The sequence below is a fragment of the Micropterus salmoides genome, unplaced genomic scaffold (genome assembly GCF_014851395.1).
Source record: "Micropterus salmoides isolate LMB-PRFRI ecotype aquatic unplaced genomic scaffold, ASM1485139v1 Ms_hic_scaffold_4, whole genome shotgun sequence".
Lineage (NCBI taxonomy): Eukaryota > Metazoa > Chordata > Actinopteri > Centrarchiformes > Centrarchidae > Micropterus > Micropterus salmoides.
In genome coordinates, this window is record NW_024043372.1 from 27,660,799 (window position 1) to 27,685,696 (window position 24,898).

Genomic DNA, 24,898 nt, shown 5'->3' on the forward strand with positions numbered 1-24,898 from the left:
GTAAATACACTTATTCCCTTCTGTGCTGGGAGTTCAGTGCTTCAATAAATACCTCTTTCCATACAGTATTAAGCTGGAGCCAGGAGGCAATTATCTTAGCCTAGCATAAAGTAGGAAGCAGCTAGCATGGGTATAGCCAACATTGAAAAATCTTTCACATAAAACCTTAGTTACAGTGCCGATGGTGTGATTAAACAAACAAGATAGAACATTTTAATTATTAAGATGTTGGTGTGTGGACAACTGTTCCCCTGTGCCTCTAGTCTTTAACCTTAACTATGCTGAGCTAATTGCCTCCTAGCTTTAGCATTATATCTTACGGACAGACGTGAAAGTGGTATTCTTCTCATCTAACTCTCGGCAAGTAAACAAAAAAAGCATTTCCCATGATTATTCCTTTTACTTTAGAGTGGCCACTTACTATTCTGTGATAACCAGGAAGTAGACTTCAAAGATTAAACCAACTAAAATATTTGTACCTCCATCTTTATGACATAAATTCCTATTTTAGTGGTGTGAAGCCCCCAACCAGTCCGCCTGCCAAATGTTCAGATGTGCTTTTATGTACTGTAGAGAGAGGGAGAGAGTGCAGAGAGTACATAAAAATCACTCTATTCTCTACCAAAGACCAAAAGATATCTTGCTGTGTCATCCATCTTCAGTACAGTGATTGAGACTGAATGCACATGTCGGCCTGACTGAAACACATAAAGGTCGGCTGAGGAAAAAAAAAAAGGTGCGAGAATAAGTTAATAGTGTAAAATCTGAGATATAGTTCTTTTCATTTGATTGTGTCATCTAGTCCTGTGTTGCATCCACACATTCGCTCCCAACTGACTTCACTTTGAATTTTCTAGCAGTAATTTTTACAATAACAAATATGCAATGTTTACAAGGCCTGGAATACAGTAGAGAACATTAATAGAAGAAATAAAATGACTGCAACACAGAGAGAGAGACAGAGCAAGGCACCAAAGAGAGAAGAAGTTTACAGTGCACAGTTCAGATACTGTAGGACTCCCAGTGCCTTATCATTGGCTATGAATTTTTTATAGACCCTGTTGCTAGTCGCTCTTTCTCTCCTGCCTTTGTTGGCTGAGTTCAGTTCTTCTGGAGCAGGAGCTTTCAAAATGCCGAAAGCCTCGACCTTCTCCTCTCTTCTCTGAATGAATGGCATTTGTATTGGGGGGGGAGAAGTGATGAAAGGGAGGGAGAGGAAGAGCGGGAAGGTTAGAGCGAGGTGAGGTGGAAGCAATTGCTGCAGCACAGATGGAAGGAGAAGTGCCTTCTATGTCAGGTAGTCATGGTAACCTGTCACACAGGAGTCATCACAAGATTGTTGGGAGCGAGTTGAGAGTGGTGGTAACAACTGGTTTTAGCGCAATCCTCCTTGCACTTCACGTAAAAGCAAACTGTTTTGTCTTCCAGCGGAGTAGGTTTATAGATGATACGTCAAGCCAGTGTCACCATGTAGAAACAAACCGTGCAAAATACATAGAAAACGCAGATACACAGCACATTTGTGACCACATACTGAAGACGCAGACTATTTAAAAAAGAAAAGAAAGGTTTTAATTTGCATCACTGCGCACCCATATGCATACACTGCCAAAAATCTAAAATGAGATATCCCCATTAGTCAAGGTTGAGTGAGGACGAGGGACCTAAAACAGGCAAGAGTTAGAGCACAAGAGGAAAGCAGGCATGGGGAAGAGGCAGCAGGTGTGTAGCTGATAATGACCAGGTGGAGGTGGCTGGGCTCTGTTTCCCTCTGTCGCTCCACTGAGTCCTGTGGGGCGAAGAAGAGGAAGGCAGAGGGGGAAAAAAGGAAGGAGGTGAAAGGAGCTGAGATTCCACAGAGGGGTTGCCAAGATGAGGCAGTCATCCTTTCATCCCTTTCCTCAATCTCTGTTGCACCTTCCATCGTTTCCTCCACCTGAGCTCTTGTCAAAGCCGGGTTCCTCAGCCAGATGGATGACTGGCCTGTCAGAGTACAAAGATGAGGACCAACCTGCAACATGGCGCCACAGTAAGCCATCAGAATTAGCGATCATTTTCTTGCTTGATGTTGTGCCCTAAATGTCACAGTTTATTATGTATTCTGTATATCTGTGCTCCTCAGGCCCTTGTTATGCTCCTTAGCTGTACACCAATCTCTCCGCAGATGTTTTGACGTGTCACAGTAGGAAAAGCACAGGTGTAGCTAATAGCATTAACGATGGCTCCGTTCCATTTGAATGTGTCAGCCATGCGAATGACACAGCATGCACCATACAGATCTCTGTAACTAGAACACATGAATTAGAAGGCAGCCATCAATAAAGTTATTAGTTCCACCTATGTTTGACAAGTCAAAATGCCCACTTTAAGAAAAGCCTATACTCTGTCATCCCTGTCAAGATCCCATAAAATGATCACTTGAAGTTCCTGGAAGACTGTTCATCTTCGTTTACACTCTACAATGATCCCTCATTGTCTTGTTTCAACAGGAAATGCAGTGACCAAACAACCCCAGCTGTCATCAGATTCAGATTCAAATGTTGCTAAACCCTGACTGGCGAATGGAAATATGTGACACCAGCTTTTTTCAGCCAAATCCCTGCCAATTTCAAACCAGTGAAAAGAGTACAGAGAAAACAACAAATATTCAAAGCTGCAGTTCCGTCTGGACAACTTTCATCAAAGAAACTGATATTTGCTCTGCAGTAGGTTATGTTTGGCAGTATGGTTCTGTTCTTGCAGGGGTGTACCCTTGCAGAGGAAGCAGCAAGGGTAGGCAGGGTAAAGCAGCTTAAATAAGACGCCTTGTATAGATTTTGCAAATTAATGCTAAGAGGGGAATCAGCTGAGCTGTCAGCTGATGTGCCTTTGAGATGGGCTGCTTGTCAGCTGATGTGCTGGGATTGTGAACTGAGTTTAACTTTGTTGCCTGCCTGAAGTAACACTGCATTCAAAGAAATTGTGTTCTTGTGTAGAACCCCCTCCCTTGTACTAAGTTTGAGAAAATACATTTTCAGGGCCTTTAAATTCTTTGCAAGTGTTGGGTAGTAAGGAAATGCAAAAAAACAACAGCTCACACTTCTTGTTCCTTCCTATTTCTACTTTATTCTATGTAGACATGACTTTTGACAGCAGATGGCCTTCTCCAGGTGATAGACTGACCACACCAGTATATATACTGTTGACAATGTGTGTGATGTCACACTGTCATCTCTTAATTAGACAAATGATCATAAACTCTGAGGACAATATGACCCAAAACATGTAACTAAAACCTTTATAAGTTTCTCATTGTTTGTTTCAAACTCAGACACTTATCTGTATTTCTTAAAATATAAACACATTTGAAGGTGTTCTGGGAGGTGGCCCCAAAATACTCTACCACCCAGAAATGATTCATCTTTCAATATATATATATATATATATATATATATATATATATATATATATATATATATATATATATATATATATATATATATATATAAAAAAATGTCTTGGTGTTTGGTAGAGGCGATAATGGTGGAAAAAGTCATTATGTGGCAGTTTTCCCTGGTGAGTCTAGCTATGCTGTGAAAGACCCCTTGCTGTTTTCTTCTGTGTCAAAATTGTCTGCTAGTGATGATGCCTGACAGCTACAATTAATTTGGTCTGACATCTGAAATTAGTTTTGAGTGGATCTGTGGAGTCTCAAATTGGGGGTGGGACTTACTGCAGTCTCACTTTGTGATTTAGGCTAATAAGACAGGTATGTTTTGGTAACCACTTTTTCTATCGTGCAGCTCTAAACAGATGCAGAGGAATGCATTTACTGCAGTGTTACATTATGCTAATGATAACATGCTACACTCTCAATGAAATGTTGTGGGTAACATCACAACATTTCATGCAGTGTGCCTGATGTGGCATGTTGAGTTGTGACTGTGTGATTTCACAGTGTGCCTGAGTGGCTGAGGCCCCGTACTGCCACCTAAAGCAATGCATTCACTGACTGGGTCCATTGCCTCAGCCACGGTCCATTTAACTGCACCCACTCCACAATCGTGTCCAGGTCACTGCCTCTCTAGACCCTAAACACACACACAGACACACACAGACACACTATAGACATGTCTATCTCTGTGGTGTGTGACTGCGCACATTAACACACTGACAGGATTTATCAATCAACTGTATTTTTTAAAAGATTAAAAACGTTTTGGTCAAATCTGATAAATTTTTAGACCTCTGCCACTAAAAGCATGTTTTAGTGTACTATACAAAAACGAGAAGAAACCATATTTGTAACTGACAGTCAATTATAAATTGATACATTACAAAACAAAACACAAAGATACAAAACAATGCCCCATACACAGAATAGTATTTTTTTAAGACAAAGTTATACTTCCTTACAAAGAGCATTAGAATATAAGAACCTGCAAACCTGTTACATAATGCCTTCACACAGAAATGCACATGCACACCTTTTCATTAATCATACTTAATGTACTTTAAGACGTATTCCTTCGTGCCTTGGCTTGCTCTTAAGACCTGTAGATTTGCTAATGTGAGGTACACAAGCCCACCCATCAGACTTGCAAGAGGTTCACTGTGGTTTAAAAAGGTCAAAGTAGGACAGCTAACACACTTTAACATCGTATGAGTATGGAGATATATGGTTTGACTGGTGCATACCTACAGAAAATGTACAGCACAAGACTACAAAGCAAGTGAAAGCCTTAATTAAATTTACAAATTAAAAAACATTAATTTTATATCCTTGTCTTAATTGTCATTAGTTGTATATCTTTGTGGAACATTTTATGCTATTCCTCTCTGTGGACATCATTGGCAGTGGAAGGGTTTTCTCTTGGCCAGTGCTCCTCTGTGGGTTACACTTCTCTGTTCCTTTTCCACCTCCAATGTGGCACGCTCTCATGTTTATCAAATCTGATTCTGATTCTTGCTCTCGAAGCCAGAGCAAAAAACTTTCTCTTTTTTTTTTATCTCCCGGGAGGGAGGATCAGATAGGGCCTGTAGCCACTCTGTAAAGCTGAATATTTCTACAGGTGTTGTGGCAGTGTTGTCGCCTGGGGAACACGAAGTTCATGTGTGAGGTTTGTGTGTAGTCTCCACTGAATGTCATAATATCTTCGGGCTGAATATTTTTCTGACATGAAAAGAGGAATTTCCTGCCACTGGAAATTGTTAGAATATGTACAGTAAAAAGCAGAGGGGACAGGTCAAAGATGACACAACACGGCAGTGGTGAACATGGCATCCCCCACAGCCAATCACTAGCACCTTCTCCTCTTTTAACCCATCATTGCAGCCTAATGGTGTACTAGAGTGGTGCACAGACATAATTTCTTTAGGTTTCTACAAAACCTAAACAGAGGCCTTGCCCTAACACATTTTCACATTGCTTGCTGTGGTCTGGATGGTTTTAAATGATGAACCTTTCCTACACCTGACTGGACATGTATACCACTCACTGGCCTTTGCCTCCTTTTCAAATTTTGGAAACTTTCTCCCAGACTATTCACTAAAATTCTTTTCAGGTGGTGTCATGCAGTTGCGAAATCAAGGCCTGGTTTTTATAGTTAACATGGCTCAGGAGAGAGGCAGTCAGCCATGTAAACATCTAAACCATCAGGAGTCAAATCACGTGGCAAAAACTGAGGTCAGTCAGCTGTTGTCTAGTTATGTGAGACAAGAGGATCTGGATGCTTTTCAAAAACACTTGAATATGATTGCAACTTGTGTCTGGCTGCTGTGTAATGCTTTTTTTTTGAGATTCTTGACTTGCCCTCGCCGTTTGAAAGTGTCATTCCCCAAGTTTTAATCCAAGTCTCCTCCACGTCTGTTGTTTCTGTGACTTTCTCTTCGATTTGTGCATGCTTAGTATTCTGACAACAATGTCAAGACCAAACTTCAAGTTAGTGCATTCATTAGCCCGCCAGCAGCAAGTAAATTTACCAGAAAAGTTAGTGTAGCTGCGTGTTGGAAGCACAAGATGCAAAAATGAAAGTTCAGTTGTAGCGGCGTGAGAAAGGATGAGCGTGAAAAAGTTTGTAGAGAATGCTGTGTTTTGTGTCAGTGCAATGTTTTTCATTTTCCCAGGGTGGGACCTCAGTGTTTTGGTAGTGTCACACTCTTTGACAACTCAGTGCTATCTGCCTTGATTGTTTTCCTGCTTGGCAGATATGATGTTTCTTCCTCCCCATCCAGCCCCCCACGCAATCTCTTTCTAGAAAGTTTGTTATGTATGCGTTCAGTTTGAAAAAAGGAGGGAAAAAAATACACTTGTCAGAGTGATTTTGAAAAAAGTTCTTCTTTTAGCTTTTTTCCCCCTGCAAAAGAGAGAACGAGTTTGTGACTGGAGAGAGTAAAGAAAGCGTGAGAAAAACAGCCCTGTGATGGATGGTAAGGCACAGGCAATTACAGACAACATACCAGACACTGTGCACATAGAAGATATCACACACACAAACAAACGCACACTCAACAATGTATGCACACACATTCAAGACACTGGCAATGTGAGATAATCTTGAGTTTCTTTCTTTCTGGAAAAGGCGATACATTCCAGCTGAAATCCATTTAAGGCTCCCTGCTTGGTATACTGATAAACATACTGTACACAAAGTGCACACACTCACACATGCTCACCCGCACTCACCCACACACACCCATCGCCTCCAACAAACTGGCTCCCACATGCAAGCAAAGATGAGGCGCAGCCAAGTCCGGTGCACTTGTAGTACTAGCTTACAAAGGCCGGTTTCCTTATCACTTCAGGTTCAATTACACACACTTACGCTGGTATACACAAATGAGAGCACGCACAGCAAGGTGGCAGACACACTATTGGTTTTCGAAAGTGTTCCCGAGCTGCAGAAGGGAGGGGCTGTAATGCAAAGAGACAGATTCAGGTCACTCACTCATTGCTGGGATGAATATAGGAGGAGAGAAGATGCTGCATGCTGGAGAGAAAGAAGAACGTGTGGGATGAGGCGAAGGACGATGAGAAGGAGGAGAGACCGAGGAGGTAAAAAGGCAGGAACGTCTCAAGTCCTGCAGGAAGATAAAAAGACTATGGTAAGGTTTTAGGCGACGAGAGAGAATGCAGAAACAGACAAAACAGAGGAAGGCGTTGGGGAGTGGTGTGATGGATGAAGAAGCGAATGACAGAAGCGGAGTCAATAAAGTGAATGGAAAAGAAAGGGGAGACAAAAGATGAACACGAGGAAGCTTTGCTTGCAGAGAGGAGAGGGGCATATAAGAAGGAGGGATGAGAAAGTGGTGGGATACAAATGGAGAAGGTGTTAGAGAGGGCGAGCAGTGCCAGAGGAAGGGAGGGAGATGGTAATTGACATGAAGGGAAAGTGACAAGCGAAAAGATGAGTATGTAGGGAGGAGGAGAGAGTCAGAGAGAAAGACAGAATTACTATTGAATGAGGAATGTGGGAGAAAAAGCTTCAGAAGGCAATGCAGACAAGAGGGAAAGAGAACAAGCTGTCATACAGGCTGACATTCGATATACACAACTCACGAGTATCTTAAATCATTGAACAAAATGGCCTGTGTTATAACAAGGGATTGTACTCTGCTTGCACATATTTCATGCTGCTGTGGAGTTTAATATTTAGAGAAGCAGCGCGGCCACACCCGTTTTTAAAATCAAGCTCAATCTTGGATTCAGTTTCCTGCTTCTGTTGGAGACTTTTCTGGTTTTTATCTTACAATAATGTTGATGTGACAATCCCTGTGAGATGCATCTTAAAAATGCTCGAGTTTTGATCTGCAGTTTTCTTTTTACTCCTGTGAAGATGAGTTTCCCAAAGATTCTGAGTTGGTGCACAGAAAGAGGCTACGTTTTATCAGCTCAAGCGCGTTCCTTCCCTCTTCTCTTTGTCTTCTGAGATCTGAGCGAGCACAGACGATGTGCAGAGGAAACAATACAGGCCAAAGTCTCTCTCTTGCACTCCCACTTGCTGAATATTTGAGTCAGAGTGCTTTTATGGGGATAGCGCAGGTGTGCCATGCAGGGTGCCTTTGTTCAGTGGGGAGCCGAACATGACAGGTGGGCAGGAAACTCAAACACACTTGCCTATCTGAGCAAGACCAGAATATGACTTAACAAATCCCTGAGCTTATTATCATACCAAAGACCTCTGATATGCACGGCGATGGGCTAACTATTGGTGAGTTTGTGACCATGCACACTCAAATGGGAAGAATGTCACTGTAAAGTCACTTAAGTCTGCTTATTATAGGTAATGTTGGGTTGGGCTTTTTTGTAGAGTTGCTTATAAATATTGGTATTCACAGGTTTTGTTTTTTGGGGCTTGTTTCTAAAGTTGGGTTGCTTATTTGGGCTTACCCCCAATATGTCTCCTGTCTCCCTCCACTACTACCTTGCTAATAAAGCAAAAATACCTTAAAAATAATCAAAAGAAATCTGCTATGCTATGTTTAACGCATGATTCATCCACATCTCCGTTCCCTCCAGCCCTCCCTTTGCCCCATACACACAGGTGACAATTGATGGAGTTTCTTTAGCTTCTTTGCGAACAATACAGAAAAAAATACAACAAAGAGTTTAAAAAGAGAGTGGATTCAACCTCAAGAGAGGGGGAGATTCAAAGGCAGTATACAGATTCGGCAAGGCCTTGCTTAGACTGCAAGCCCACATGTTTTTTGGCATATTCAGATTGGTTTGAGAAAGTCTAGACAGCTAAAAAACACACAATTTTCTTTTGTCGAAAGATGATACGTTTTATCAATCATACAATGCATGATTCCACAGATACGTGCATGTGTTTGAATAAGACTTCTTTAAAAATTAATTTATTTGTCCATTTGTCAGCCTTTGACATTTTTGTTTAGATTTTATTATTCGCTGACAATTTTTTAAAAATACATTTTGTTTTCAAAGGTTACTTTTTATTTAGTTTGTTTTTGTTTAGTTGTCTCATTTCTGTCTTGAAAATAGGTTCTTGACAAAAGGTTTGGTGCACAATCACTGTTGGGTGGTAACGTGCTCCTCAGTATCATAATGTTATTTTTATTGCCGCTGATGATTGCTGTATCAGATGACTAATTCACTTTCTGAAATAAGGCTGCAGTTACCTCTGAAACACAAGCTCTTTATTTAATCAGCGTGTGACTTAATAAAGGGGAGTAAGTTTGGCAGTAATCATTTTTATTGACCCTAACTCCATAAACCCTAACCCGTCAACAGATTTCTCCACAGAATCTAGTATTCACTGCACATGAGATACAATCAAAAAGCAACAATTTAAAGTAGTTCAATTCAGCGCTGATATTACAATTAATTTTGTTTGCAATATAACATAATTAGATTCCTCTATCTTTTGTGTACTATTTTGAATCTACTTATGATTTCAGTTGCAGGTATATGCCTGAAAAATGAGAATAATGCACATGTATATATCTGCAACGTTGTTCTTCAATTCCATATTTATATATTTCCACATTTATTTATGTTCACTGTATGTTTGTCTACGTGTAGCACACACCACAGCAAATTCCTCGTATGTGTAAAACACTACTTGGCAATAAAGCTCCTTCTGATTCTGATTACTTCAATGAACATAGTCTTATTTAATTTGTAAACTGAAAACCAGCCACACAGCCTACTGATTAACGTTACAGTGAATTACTACATGCTTGGTGTGATATACTGCGGTAAGATTCAGCACTAGTAGCAGGTGTTTAAACCCTCACTCTCTATCACGCTATACGGTCATAGATCCTTAGACAGAGTGCATAGGCTTCAGTAATCGATTACAGAGCTGTCGGTGATTCTTTTTTTCTTTGCTTGATCTACCACTGGCTTCAGGTGAAGAGAGAAAACTTCACAGCAGCATAGAGTCTCGAAAACAGTTGCCGAAGTAGAATAAATGCTCTATGTGTATGTTTTACCTTGATTTAATCTAATGTTTCATCTTTGGTTTAGTAAAATGGATGCATATGAAACTTGACATTCTGTCTTAATTTGAGAGTTGCTAGTCCATGCATTACACATACAGAAATAGGTCTCCTGCCCATCACATCAACATATCTGGCAAACTACGCTGATCTAATCAGACTTACATGTGGGAGGAAAATCCACACAAACACCAGGAGAACATGCAGATTCACCTAGACAGGAGCAAGCAAAATATTCAAAACCAGGACTTTGTTGCTGTGACGTGACAGTGCTAACCACTGAGCCACCATGACGCACTTCTTCATTCCCTTGATCAAACACTGGGGAGCAGAAAGAAGAAAAGGAAATGTTTCCTCAAAGCAAGAGGCAGAAGTTCCTGTGATGTGAACCTTTAGAGCATCGACGGTATGCTGGGTACACGATGTTGTTAGGTGCTGAAATGAACAAGGGCTCATTCAACCCTGCACTGATCCATTATTTCCCCTGATTCATTTACCATATACAAATTAATCCCTCTGCTGATGTGGTTATGAAACAAAAACTAAAACAAAACTATACACTTTTTCCACAGTGGTGTGAGCTGTTGTTGCAATGATAAACATCTATTCAGTATATAATAGTATAAAGTATTAGATATTACCTTTTGAGGGGGGATGTCCACATGTTGTCATAATCATACATGAAACATCAGGGTTGTAGCTACCGTTGTGGACAGCAAAGTCCTAACCTCCGCATTTCGGGCCATATGGGGATTTTAGCAACCTCTTGGAATCAGTTTTGGATATAGACCTTGAGGAGAATAATCAGTGCCTACACCAACATTTGGAAGCTAGGTCTCAGTGTAAATGCCCTGAAAAGGGGAGTAGTTGAATGAAAGTAGGTACGTGACTATCTCCACCATCGCGGCTGCCGTCTTGGTTCCAACAGACGTAACTCGGGATTTTCCCTGACAACTTGCAGTGTTATGAAAATAATTGCTCCTGTTTGCTTGTTTTTTGTGGAACTTCCGGGTTCTGATTGATTACACCACCAGAAAAACCATAGATACCTCCTCGTTTCAAGTCTCCGTCTTTCCCGTTGAAATACTGGCATTTTGAGCAAGTCAAAGTTTGTCGGTCACAAAATTGTCTCGTTTTTTGCTGAAAGTGAGTAAACACATTCTTTAGACTGTAATAGACATTTAGTTTAGTTGCTAAACTACAAGTGAATGAATTTTCAGTGAATCTGAACGACGACCTTGGGAGTTTTATTGCCCGCAAAATCTGCTTCCATTGGCTAACAACGTAAGAAGCAGCCAGCAGAGTGTGCTTTCGCCGTGCCGCAGGGTCACATCTTTTGCTTTGACTTCAGTGGAAAACAGAGGACAAAATAAAGTGACTACTTTTGGCTGTCAAATAACCAGTGTTGTGCGATTATTGAACCTATAAACATGGTCTTAGTATTATTTTTAAGGATATTTCAAGCTCTTTCTATCTGTACAATTTGTTTTAGCATTTAACCATGTTGAAAATTTTGTTCACATACCTAATGAAAGATGCACGGACACAAACTTTCCTCAGAGTATGTGTGTAATGACTGTTTTCAAGGAATCATTGCTGTACGGTTTACATATGCAAAATAATATTACATGCGTACTACATACAATTCTAACCATTATCTCTAGTCAGCAATTATACCTGCAGAAGCATTTCCCACTTTTAGCTACAGAGTAAAGAAGGCAATACACCAGAGAACAAAACACAATTATGCTGATAACATATAACACTTTACACCGCTAATAATACTCAGCATATTTAGAAACATATACAGAACAAAGCTACAAGTACAATGTCACTGTGTAGCTAAGTACCGCTCTTTCATCCACGATGTCGCGGTTAGCACTGCTAAAGGCTAATTTGGCTAGCTTAGCATCGTCGTGTAATTAACGTTCTACCTTCACAATGTTCGACTAACTGTGCTACAAACTCTCCTCAACACATATACACATTCACATAACACGCTGGTAAACAATGACACATATTATCAAAGACTCATACCTGAAAAGGGGAGTAGTTGAATGAAAGATGCAGGGACACAAACTTTCCTCAGATCATGTGTGTAATGACTGAAGGGAGGGAGCGAGGTGCACCGTAACATAGCTCAACAGTTTTACGTTCCCCCTGCTGGAGCCCTCTAGTAACTACAACACTCTTGTTCACACTTACTGCTGCTGTTGTTAGAATGACATTTTGCACATGAAAAATAAGAAATAAGAAAAGTACTGTACTGTAACTCCTGCAACTAACAATAACAACTTTAACCATAACATATGATATACCATTAAAATATGAGAATGACAAAATTACTAAATATGAACCCATTAACTGTTACTCTACTGCTTACTCAAATGCTTGCTATGACTTACTGGTAAAACATACACTTCTCAAAAAAATAAAGGGAACACTTAAACAACACAATGTAACTCCAAGTCAATCACACTCCTGTGAAATCAAACTGTCCACTTAAGAAGCAACACTGATTGACAATCAATTTCGCATGCTGTTGTGCAAATGGAATAGACAACAGGTGGAAATGATAGGCAATTAGCAAGACACCCCCAATAAAGGAGTGGTTCTGCAGGTGGTGACCACAGACCACTTCTCAGTTCCTATGCTTCCTGGCTGATGTTTTGGTCACTTTTGAATGCTGGCGGTGCTTTCACTCTAGTGGTAGCATGAGACGGAGTCTACAACCCACACAAGTGGCTCAGGTAGTGCAGCTCATCCAGGATGGCACATCAGTGCGAGCTGTGGCAAGGTTTGCTGTGTCTATCGGCATAGTGTCCAGAGCATGGAGGCGCTACCAGGAGACAGGCCAGTACATCAGGAGATGTGGAGGAGGCCATAGGAGGGCAACAACCCAGCAGCAGGACCGCTACCTCCGCCTTTGTGCAAGGAGGAGCAGGAGGAGCACTGCCAGAGCCCTGCAAAATGACCTCCAGCAGGCCACAAATGTGCATGTGTCTGCTCAAACGGTCAACAGACTCCATGAGGGTGGTATGAGGGCCCGACGTCCACAGGTGGGGTTTGTGCTTACAGCCCAACACCATGCAGGACGTTTGGCATTTGCTAGAGAACACCAAGATTGGCAAATTCGCCACTGGCGCCCTGTGCTCTTCACAGATGAAAGCAGGTTCACACTGAGCACATGTGACAGACGTGACAGAGTCTGGAGACGCCGTGGAGAACGTTCTGTTGCCTGCAACATCCTCCAGCATGACCGGTTTGGCGGTGGGTCAGTAATGGTGTGGGGTGGCATTTCTTTGGGGGGCCCCACAGCCCTCCATGTGCTCGCCAGAGGTAGCCTGACTGCCATTAGGTACCGAGATGGGATCCTCAAACCCCTTGTGAGACCATATGCTGGTGTGGTTGGCCCTGGGTTCCTCCTAATGCAAGACAATGCTAGACCTCATGTGGCTGGAGTGTGTCAGCAGCTCCTGCAAGAGGAAGGCATTGATGCTATGGACTGGCCCGCCCGTTCCCCAGACCTGAATCCAATGGAGCACATCTGGGACATCATGTCTGAGACTGTCCAGGAGTTGGCGGATGCTTTAGTCCAGGTCTGGGAGGAGATCCCTCAGGAGACCATCCGCCACCTCATCAGGAGCATGCCCAGGCGTTGTAGGGAGGTCATACAGGCACTTGGAGGCCACACACACTACTGAGCCTCATTTTGACTTGTTTTAAGGACATTACATCAAAGTTGGATCGGCCTGTAGTGTGGTTTTCCACTTTGATTTTGAGTGTGACTCCAAATCCAGACCTCCAGGGTTGATAAATTTGATTTCCATTGATAATTTTGTGTGATTTTGTTGTCAGCACATTCAACTATGTAAAGAAAGGAGTATTTAATGAGATTATTGCATTCATTCAGATCTAGGATGTGTTATTTTAGTGTTCCCTTTATTTTTTTGAGCAGTGTATTATTTCCATCTGTCACATCAGTTCCAATATGGCACATCCCGTGGTGGAGAACAGGAAGAAACAAAAGAAGACAACATAAACCCTGTTGGGTGTGGTTATTATACACTGTTAAGGAACAATATACCTTACCATTAATGTTGTTTGAAAGGGCCTGCTTTATTTGTTTAATGCACATATTAAAAAAAAAAATATATATATATATATATATATATATTAAAATTAAAAAAAGACTGTAAATGACTAAAAGTTTAATCATTATTCTAACCAAACCAGACCAATATCAGCCCTGCATCACACACACACACACACACACACACACTTGGAGAAAACAAACCAGATGGAAGAAAGGATGTGTCCAGAAATTGATTTAAAATAGCATAAATTTAATTCCTTTACATCATCATTAGCATAGGTAGTACATACTCATACAAGTGTATGCAGAAAAATACATGATCAATCTTATATATACGTATAAAGACACACACATACACAATTACAATGCGGGCTCACAACCAATCTTAAAGTCGACGTAATGAAGAGCCTAACAAAGAAACCTTGAATTAATATGACAGCAGCTACTCTACTGAAGAATCTCATTTAATTTAGTTGAAAAAGAAACTTTAAAAAAGTTTAAAAAGTCATCTTTCTTTGTCCAAAACCTTTATTCAGGCTGGCGGTGGTTAATTTTACACGACCTCTCCTCTCGCTGAATGGCACAGACGCAGCGTTTGATCCCGACACAGGTGAGCTCATGATGAAGTGTTGTTTTAATAGAAATTCTTTTCATATTTAAGCCTATGACATGTGTCTCCGCGCAGCGTATATGTGTGTTTTCCTGTGACAGACACACTCACACACATATTACACAGACACATAACACTACATTTCTTTCTTTGTGTGTGTGTATGTGTGTGTGTGTGTGTTTGTTTCTGCCTGTTGGGATGAAGGTATGACCTCTGGCTTTACGACAGAGAAGAGGGAGAAATTAGAAGAAAGAGGCGAGCGAGGGATGAGAGACGGATAGAGGGCTTGATGAATAGAGTGGTGTGGAAAAAAGTGTCTCGGCAAAAGAGAAGAAGAATGAGGTCATTATCTCTGTCCTCACCTGTGGCCTCCCATCCACACACACACACACACACACACACACTCCACATTTCATCAACAACAGCAATAACAACTCTGCCCCTCCCTACTTCTCCCCAATCCACCTTCCTGCTTTCTTTCTCTTTCTTCAGCTCTTCCTTGTCCTAACTCAAACTTCTTTTCTGTCTACTCGTATGCTGATTTCCTCTTCCCTTGTCAGTCCTGCATAATTCTGAGCTTTTAAACTCCCTCCTCCCTCAATCGTCTCTGTGTCTGTTTCTCCTTCTCCTACAAGTGGAATCCAACTGTCGCATTCACAGTGATTTCTCTGCTCCTCACATCACTATTACAATCGCTTGCGCCAAATCCCCTTGCCTGCCCTATTACTGTTCAATTTTTGCCGCCCTCCCTCCCACCTCATCCCCCCATTCAGAGCACAGTAGGCTGTAATCACATCCACTGGACCATGATCACCCCTTTCCTCCTCTTCCTCCTCTTCCTCCTCTTTGTCTCCCCCCCCCTCCTTTCCTCACTTTCGCAAGGCGGGTCACGCCTCTTGAGGCAGCGGAGCAGAGAAATTGCCTGTTATCGAGGGTCGATTTTTCATGCGCTTGTAAATTGCTTTGTATTGACACTCTGTCAGAGCGGGGTCGTCACACCGGCCTGGGCCACTCGCCACCCCGCGGTCGCGCTGCTGATCTCGGGGTGCTTCCTCTGGGATTGAGAGGGTCAGGAGGGGTGCAGCCTGGTGTATATGTGTGTATGTGTGTGTGTGTGCATGTGTGTGTGTGTGTGTGCGTGCGCGCGCGTGTGTGTGTGCGTGCGTGTGTGTGTGTGTGTGTGTGTGTGCGTGCGTGCGTGTTGGCTGCAATCTTTTGAGTGTGTTTTTGAGTGTGCAACTAGCATTCATAGATTTCTGTTGGGATGGGATAAGGCTTCATTCTGGGTCGGTGAATAGACCTTGGGGTGAAAATTACAATACTAACAGTATAAGCTATCTAGTCTTTGTGCTGATCATTGTTCTGATGATGTATTTATCTTTGAAACCTGTTGCAACAAAGTTTCTGCAAGTGGTCGTAAGATAAAATGTACTAATTTATCATAACACCCCTGTATTTCATGAACATAGTATGATTTACATCTTTTTGTTTTCAGTCCATCAACTTGGATATTGATGATGCTGGTTAAACATTTTTGGCTTTATCCTTTACATTTTCTCTCGCTGACTTTGACTCCCAGTGCTTTATTTGCTTTTTTCAAAGTGACATTGACTATGGTGACCTCTCTCAGAACTAGGAAGACATTGCATCATTCATAGGTATAAATTTGTTGATCACGGTGTTACTAAAAAGCCCTTTTCACAGTGAGCAGTCTTCACAATATGTACACCAGCAGTACCTGCGGCTTCAAGTTCCTTTGTCTTTGTTACATCATTCTCCTTTCTCTTTTTTCAGTGTTGTTTTTTGTGTGTTAACGTGTTGGCGTATGTCTCAAGTTCTTCCCAACCATCTTATGTCTTACATCTCTCACCTCTCCCTTGTCATTCACATTGTCTGCTTTTTCATCTTTCATGCCTCTTACACTTCTCTTTTCTGTGTTTCTCTAAGTTTTCTCCCCATTTTCTCGTTTGTTGTCAGACAAACCCCTGAACTGCAAGGCTGAGATTTAACACAATGCCTCTGTGTTGACTGGTTCAAACATGTTGTGAATTTTGCCTACTAATAAGGGAACATGTATTTTTACTTTGAGTTACCTGAAGTGTTTTCAGCAGTATTTGTGAGCAAGCTCTTTGGTAACTATCCACAATAAGGCTCAATATAGAATCAAAAAGCAAGCTATGAATAAAACACTGTCTCTATGCACAGCAGTTCAGGTAGAAGCTGAGCAGAGCTAGTGGAGATGACTTAAGTATTCTACTGAAATCTGCCTGCAAAGGATGGCAACTGCAGTTAGCCTGGATTCGCAGCAGGTGTAAAGGGTTGCAATGGCGGCCCAGAGTCACGGCTGTCTGAATGATATTGGCTTTTTTGAGACATTTTTGACTTCCTTAAATTAGCTTTTTAAAAGAAGTGACCAAGATATGGACTGAGCTGTAACTGAGGACATGTTACATTTGAAAAGTAAACTTGTCAGTGCTCTCTGGTGGATAAACTGTGTAGCCTAATGGTGTTGCTGTTTCTAAATGAATTCAAACACATATTTGGCATTTCTGTACTACAATTTGATGTAACTTATCAACCAATGTATATACTAATACTGGTCCATCTGCTATAAGCTAACAAAACCACAGTTAGGCTTGTGTCAAAGTGTTTCAAAACATCTATAGAAACTTCCCAAACCACTCCTGCAGCATAACCCACCAAGCAGAAGGGATCCAACCTCTCCTGTTGATCCGTATGTTCAATGAAACAAACCTCACTAAGTTACTATATGATTACAAACGCTCCTCCAAGCTAGCAAGCTTTGGTGCTAATAGTGTGACACAAAAGTAGTGTATTTAGTAACACCGTGGGTCTTGTTGGGTGATTACGAGTCGTAATACTGAATTTCAAATGCTAGCTTGGTGCAGTAGTGGGAGATAGGCCTACAGTTAGCCACCACTAAAAGAGAAATGCAACTCCCGGTAGCCAGAGTTGTTTTATTTACACGTTGAGTGTATTCTCAGCTGGCCTGCTAACGTTACCCACTGGTTAGGCTACATTTGAATCAGGGTGTGTTAACAATACAGCTTCACTCTGGGAATGGAACATCATGCCGTCAATTGGGATAATAACAGAGATGCTCACAAGTCTTTGAGCTAGAGTCCAAGTCAAGTCTCAAGTCTCTGAGCTAGAGTTCAAGTCAAGTCTCAAGTCACTTGTGGTTATAATGAGTGTCACCTGCTGTGTTCAATCCAGGCTGCTTATAAAACTGCATAGCTATAAGGAATTCTGTAACTGTAACCTGTTTTTCTACTTAAGAGCACAACCATGTAATGTGCAATGCAATTAATGACAGCTTATTAACTACTGTAAGTCATTAAACCCTGCAGACTCTCAAACCCAGTCTAACGTTATCAACAATAAACCTGAAACCTGTTTTTAACTTACAGAGCACAAATATGTAGCCTCATGAACAATGCGTCTACAACTAATCACAGCTCATAAACAACAGTAAGTTAACACACACCCCAGACTGTCAAACCAGTGTAACGTTATAACTCAATAAAACTGTAACATGTTTGCAAACGTTAATAATTAATGTGCCAGCCATTCATCTTTTCATAACGAATGACAGTCAGGGTTAACCTCCCATAGGTCGTAGCTAAAGCAAGAAGCAAGCTAACGTTAGATGGCCAACGCTGAGCTAAACATGTTTAGTAACCTCAGGTTTCTAAACTATTTTGCGTTGAGAGCTTCTTTGTTTGGGCCTTGTTGTATGAAGTGTTGAAATGTCATTGTGAGCCAGGTTCAGGTGTGAAGAATTTTCGGAGACTGATGAAGACTTAACATAGCATGGTTTATTGAGCCTGGTTGAGGAGATACAGTGCCAGAATACATGTGAACAAGTCAAATGCCAACACCAAATCTGAAGGATAACATCTTTTGGTCGCTTTTATGTTTCTGTCCTCCCATTAGCGCCTGTAGGTTTCTCTATTAGGTTATCTTTAGCTGGCCTTAACCTAGAACAACAAATCTATCTGATCTCATGTTTACACTCCAATGCTTTATCATATTGGAATCTATTACTATCCATGAGTTGTACTCTAATCTGTGGAGCCAGTGAATTCTTGTAAACATTCTTGTAGGACTCAACCTTGTAAGATTCACAGAGAACACTGATATCTGCTAGCCTGATGCCTGAGCTACTGTCTCTAACTAATCAGTCTATTGTTGTGTAGCATGTGATCTTAATAAACTTACGAGGATTAATACAAATTATGAATTTTAATATTCAGAGAATATTAATTCATACAGCTCTCGTTTCGTGGGGCACCACCGGAGATTTAATTCACCCGGAGTCTCCGGACCTCTGGGTAGGGTTTTAATAATTATACAATTATTCACTAGTGATCAGTTAGTTAATAATCGCTCAATTATCCAAAATCAATCCGTCAGTCTCATATCGAAGGGGTATCTATGAAGATTCTCAGTCATCCAGGTCATAGTTATCCAACGAAGGTTGAAAATCAAGGGCAACTGGACTTGGTTGAAGATACTGGAAGACGTTTCGTCCCTCATCCAAAGGACTTCTTCAGTTCTGACTGACTGGCAGGGAAATTCAGGTATTTAACCTCAGTGGGGTCGTTATCCCAGGTCATCGATACCGCTGGTTCATTAGTGTTCCTTGTTGCTGTGACGACACACCTGTGGCCAAGACTGAATGACCATCGTTGGTATCTTCACCTGAGGCCAATAGGTTACGTTTGTTGAGTTTCCTGGGAAGTGATGAAAGGACAGCATTGTAAGTGGGGGATAAGTGGTGGCGTAGACCCCCTCCTCTGTTCAATGACGGCTTCTCAACCCTGGTGTAGATGGCTTCCTTGACACCTCTTTCAAACCATCCATCTTCTCTGTCTAAAATGTGCACCTGGTGGTCCTCAAACGAGTGTCCTCTGTCCTTCAGATGTAAGTAGACTGCAGAGTCTACCTGAGGAGTTGGCCCTTCTGTGTTGAACCATGCGTTTGTGTAGTGGTTGTTTAGTCTCCCCAATATAGAGGTCTGTGCATTCCTCACTGCATTGGACCGCATACACTAGATTGCTTTTCTTGTGTTTGGGTGTGCGGTCTTTGGGGTGTACCAGCATCTGTCTTAGTGTGTTCTTGGGTTTAAAAAACACAGGGATGTTATGTTTGTTGAAAATCCTCCTGAGTTTCTCTGATACTCCAGACACGTATGGAATCACAATGTTGTTGCGTTTGACCTTCTTTTCCTCCTCCCCTGTAGTTTTGTTCTTCTTGGATCTTGTGGCTGTTTTCACAAAGGTCCATTTAGGGTATCCACAGGCTGTAAGTGCCCCCTTCAGGTGGTTCTGTTCCTTCTCTCTGGCTTGGGCGCTTGTTGGTACGTTTTCCGCTCTGTGGTGCAGTGTTCTCATGACCCCTAGCTTGTGCTCCAGTGGGTGGTGTGAATCGAAGAGTAGGTATTGGTCTGTGTGTGGGTTTTCTGTAAACACAAGCACATACACCAAATGTCTGAACCTGCGGTTCCTCTCATACTGAGCAGGATTACTATTGCAACAACACATCATCAGTAGGGTAAAACTAACCTGTCTCACGACGGTCTAAAGAGTCAAAAGAGTTCTGACAGGCTGTTCAGGAGAAAGCTAATCTCTGGTTAGTGTTTCTTTGTCATTTTAACAGTCAGGCACCGAGCCTTATCTGGCTGCTGCACCAGAGGTGGCAAGTTTTATGATCAAACTGCCCAGAAACAGCACTTAGGGAAAGCAAACCTTTCACCTCCTCCTTTGGTTGCTTCAGCTGTCCGTTGAGGGTTGATATCTCAAACCCCCTCCTCTTTCTCCCAGGGAGAGCGAAGGAGTTTGGAGTTGTCCAAATTTACTTGATATAAAATGCACAAATCCACACTGTTTGTTCACAACAGTTGTCTTCCTGACAAGGAAAAGTACATGTGAGAAATACCTAAAGCTTTAATGTTCCTAAAAATAAACACTGTCCGCACCTCGAGTCCGAGTCAAGTCTGAAGTCTTTTGAGGACGAGTCTCAAGTCGATTCTGAAGTCACTGTGTGTGCGCCTTAAGTCTGACCCATCTCTGGATAATAAATGTAATAAATTTAATTTAAGTTAGCTGCTGACAGTCAGTGAATACCTCCAAATTGTAGTCTGGCTTCTTGTTAAACCTTCTGTCTCACTGTCTTTTTCTACACATGTAAAACAGATGTAACGTGAAGTTGGGCTGAGTAAGAAAGTAAAGTAACACATGACTAATTACTTTAATGAGTAATTAGTGAAGCGATGTAATTACTTTGGTAGGAGTAAATAGTAATATTTAAAGGATTATATTTTTTAAGTAACTCGCTCATCACTGATTGTGGGAGTGAGAAACATTAAAAATTATCCACAGCAAAGATGCATTGTTTTTATTCCCCCCCCCCCACCCTTTTACATACAGTATTTACAATCTAAAAGCCATATAACAAATCTCTAACCTCTTTTAAATTATTACGGCTCAGTCTTCTGCTACCGTACAGATAATTGTTGTTTCCTCCCGTTTCAGTATAGTGTTAGCAAAGGTGTTAACACAAGGCACTGGAGCAATAGCTCTACCTTGACCATCGCCTTTGCTGCCATCATTTAACAGGCAAGCTGATCAACAGATATGTCCAACCAACTCACGCTGATTTGTTATGGCAGGACAGGAGAAGATTTTTATTTGAAATAGAGTTATTCCCTCAGATTAAAGTAAACCAAAGGGATCAGGTCCTTGATGAGTGGGTGGCAGCAGACATATATTCATGTTTCTCTGCAGCCATTGGCATCACTGCGGTGCCATCTCCCTGGCAAGCTGTGCCAGTGTCTGTGTTTGACTCCCACTCTCTCTTGGTAGGGTGGCACAATCTACACTGCACTGGCACAGATCTCACGCCAAGCTCTGAGCAATGAGAAGATGGTTAAAACACACACAAAGAGGCAGAAGTGGAAAGAAGGTGCCGAGGAGAGATAGCGAACTATGAAAGGAATGAAAGAAAAGGATGAAAGACGAGAGGACATATAGAGCCTGGACAGGAAGGAGAAAGAAGGGCAATGTGAGGAATCCAACTGTGGTGTTGAAAAGAAAAAAACAGAACAGAGTGAGTCCAGATGCAGTGTGAAAATGGGGGAGAGGAAAAGGCAGAGACTGATAAATGGTAGAGAGAAATGAGGAATGCCTGAGAGACTTTCTTTCTTCCTTCTGTTTCCTCCGATGTAGAGCCAAGCCAGCCCTCCTGGCAGACGTCTCCTCCTCCACCCCGTCCGCCCCACCTGCTTCCCCTCCCTTTATCCTCCCGCTGTCCTCCCGCTATCCTCCTCCACTGTCCTGTATGGCACACAGCTGCTCATCCACTCCCCGTGCATTAGGACTCATCTGCCATGAGTGCGTCCTGAAAGAACACTCCAATCTGAAACTAGCTTGTCTCAAATTGCATTAATGCTGCATTGGGCAAGACACTCCACGTGAAAATGCACCCCATTTATTAATCTAACTCTAAATTGGGGCAACAGCTGATATACTGGAAGAGCCCCGTCCCCACAGATTCATAGATATTATTTCAGGTGGAACCACACGACTTTCACCACTGTTTACCCTCCATGCACAGGTAATCAAGATGTACTTCCTCTCTCCAACTTTATAGAGAAATGTTGCATATGTATCTCCCACAGTAAATTTAAAGAACTGCTTATTGGGTTATGTGCTTTATTTTGAGTTGTGTTTAAGACATGGGCGAATATTTCATTGAACCTCTGGGGGGAACATCCATCCATCCATCGTCAACTGCTTATCCTGCGTACAGGGTCGCGGGCATTTGGGGGTACACTAAACCTAAAATTTCTCAAGACCTTTTTTTGAAGGGGACACAAATATTGCAGGCAAAATTGTACTTGTATAGGATATGAGTACACAGAGGAAAGCCTTTCTACTATTATTAGTTCAATTCAATTTTCAATTCAATTTTATTTATATAGCGCCAAATCACAACAACAGTTATCTCACAGCGCTATAAAAGAGCAGGTCTAGACCGTACTCTGTGATGTTATTTACAGAAGCCCAACAATTCCCACCAAGAGCAAGCACTAGGCGACAGAGGCAAGGAAAAACTTCCTTTTAAGAGGCAGAAATCTCGAGCAGAACCATGGGTGGGCGGCCATCTGCCTCGACCGGGAGAGACAGAGAGAGAGGGATGGAAGGCAGCCTACACAGTATACACACAGAGGTACAGACAGTTAAGGTGATGTTGCTATAGACTAAATGAAAAATGGTACAGATATTTATAGTAGTGTTAATGATAATAATCGGAATGTTAATGATTATAATAACAATAATAACAATAGTACTAGTAACAATAGTAGTAGCAGAGGGTGTCGAAGGAACACGGGGGCAGCAGGTGACTCGCAACCACAGATCCAGACTCCACAGCTCCAGAGCCAGAAACACCTGCAGGAAGTGATAGGAGGAGAGAGGAGAGGGACGAGAAAGCACAAGACTACCGAAAAGGGGAGAAAGTGTAGTGTAGCATGAAGACTGTGATGTTGCCAAATTCCCTTACTATGGGCACGTTTTGTACTTACTTGGCGTTTTGGTGCACTTAAAAATAATCCATTTTTCTTTTCTCTGTCATTTTATCTGGCCAACAACACAAGCGATAGTTGTTAAAATATGACTTAGGTTCAAAAGTTTACCAAGCAGTCATATAATTAATAATTAATAAATTATTTTGTATCCTTCACACAAGCCCGCTGATCTGCCACTTAACTTAATTTTGAGCAAAACCCAACACAACAGTAGATCTACAGAATTAGCCTAATATTAGTTCACACATAGGCTTATCGCTGCGGTAGTTGTATTGGCTACTAAACAAGCAAACAATATAATGGCTTACATAGCAGACGCATGGAAAAATTCATTGGTAATCATAATTTTTTTGTCATGACTAATGTATTAATCACTCAGCATTAACTTGATTAAAGAGAAAATGTTTAAAGTGAATAAAATAGCCTTGCCTACTTACTGGAGTTCCACAACTACTGAAGCCATTTGAACTTAGTTCTCTCCCATCTGACTTGTGTGTGTAGGTGACATAAAGGGGGAAAGCAGGCAGTGGAAGAAACCACTGTGAGGCAAGGGAGGGGGGCCTTTTTTATTTTGTTGTTGCCCCGTTTGTGTTTGTATTGTTTTACTAAGTACACAAACATTTTAAGCATATGTCATTATATTAAGGATATATTAAGGATATCGTTAACGGGGGACAACCCTCATATATTGTTAGCAGGGGACAACCCATCCCCGCCACCCCTCCAGCGATTTCTGCCTATGGTTTCTGACTCCTGTGGGAAATGTCTGTTAACTTAATGATTAGACTCAACTACTTTTGTAAGCATTAGTATGGAAAAGAGGGGTTCAGCCCCCCCGACCAGATTCAGATTTGACCTTTTTAAATAATCTCTGATAGAATTTTTTTTTAACAAAGTTTAAATACTCGTGGAGCCATTATTCCAACACGTCCTCATAACTTAAAAAGTGGCAAGTCCAGTCAAGCGACAGGCTTACCAGAAAGTAACATGACATTTAACATGTGGTAAACATTGGAAACGATCGTAGTTTGGTTAATTTTAGGAAAAGATCATGATTTGGGTTAAAATAAGTAAATTACACTACCTCGGGCTCCTAAGTGAAAGTTCTGAGTTTACTTGACTCATCCACCCACTGACTCACCCCCAAGTCACTCTTTATGCCACGTCACCTAACCTCCTCATTTGCTACCCTCATGCAGCCACTAGAGTTCATGGCCTAACAATACATATTAATCGTAGCTCGGCAGCTGGCTAGCTGCATGTAATGGGACAATGACGTCCCTTTTCATATTACAACCTACAAAGCTCTGATCGGTTCTCCAGCCTCTAGAAACAGCCATCAGTGGACACAACACCCAAGCTACTTGAAACTGAGATGTGGGCAGTGATTCAGAGGTGTGTGACCAGGTGAAAAACCAGACTCTTTAGCTGTTAACTCCTGTATGTCAGGGGTCGGCAAATAAGTGGCATTGGGCCAAATATTTTTCAAGCCATTACAAGGCAGACCGGAACATCGTCAAATTATTTCACTCCCTTAGATACTCACGTGCACGTTTAGCTCAGTTGGTAGAGTGCAGAACTCCCATTTAGAGAGCTGTATGATCAATCCCATCAACATGTGGACTTTTTTCTCCCTTGTTAA

The 24,898-nt window shown here is 41.7% G+C and overlaps 1 long non-coding RNA gene across 1 annotated transcript; it reads right to left on the reverse strand.

The window, feature by feature from the left end:
• Positions 1-1,547: 1,547 nt before the first annotated feature.
• On the reverse strand, positions 1,548-11,968 carry LOC119885428. Its single transcript, XR_005441340.1, has 3 exons — positions 10,105-11,968; positions 6,927-7,059; positions 1,548-2,011 (listed from the first exon to the last, which is right to left on the reverse strand). It is a non-coding gene; the product is annotated as an uncharacterized LOC119885428 (long non-coding RNA).
• Between the last annotated feature and the right edge of the window lie 12,930 nt (positions 11,969-24,898).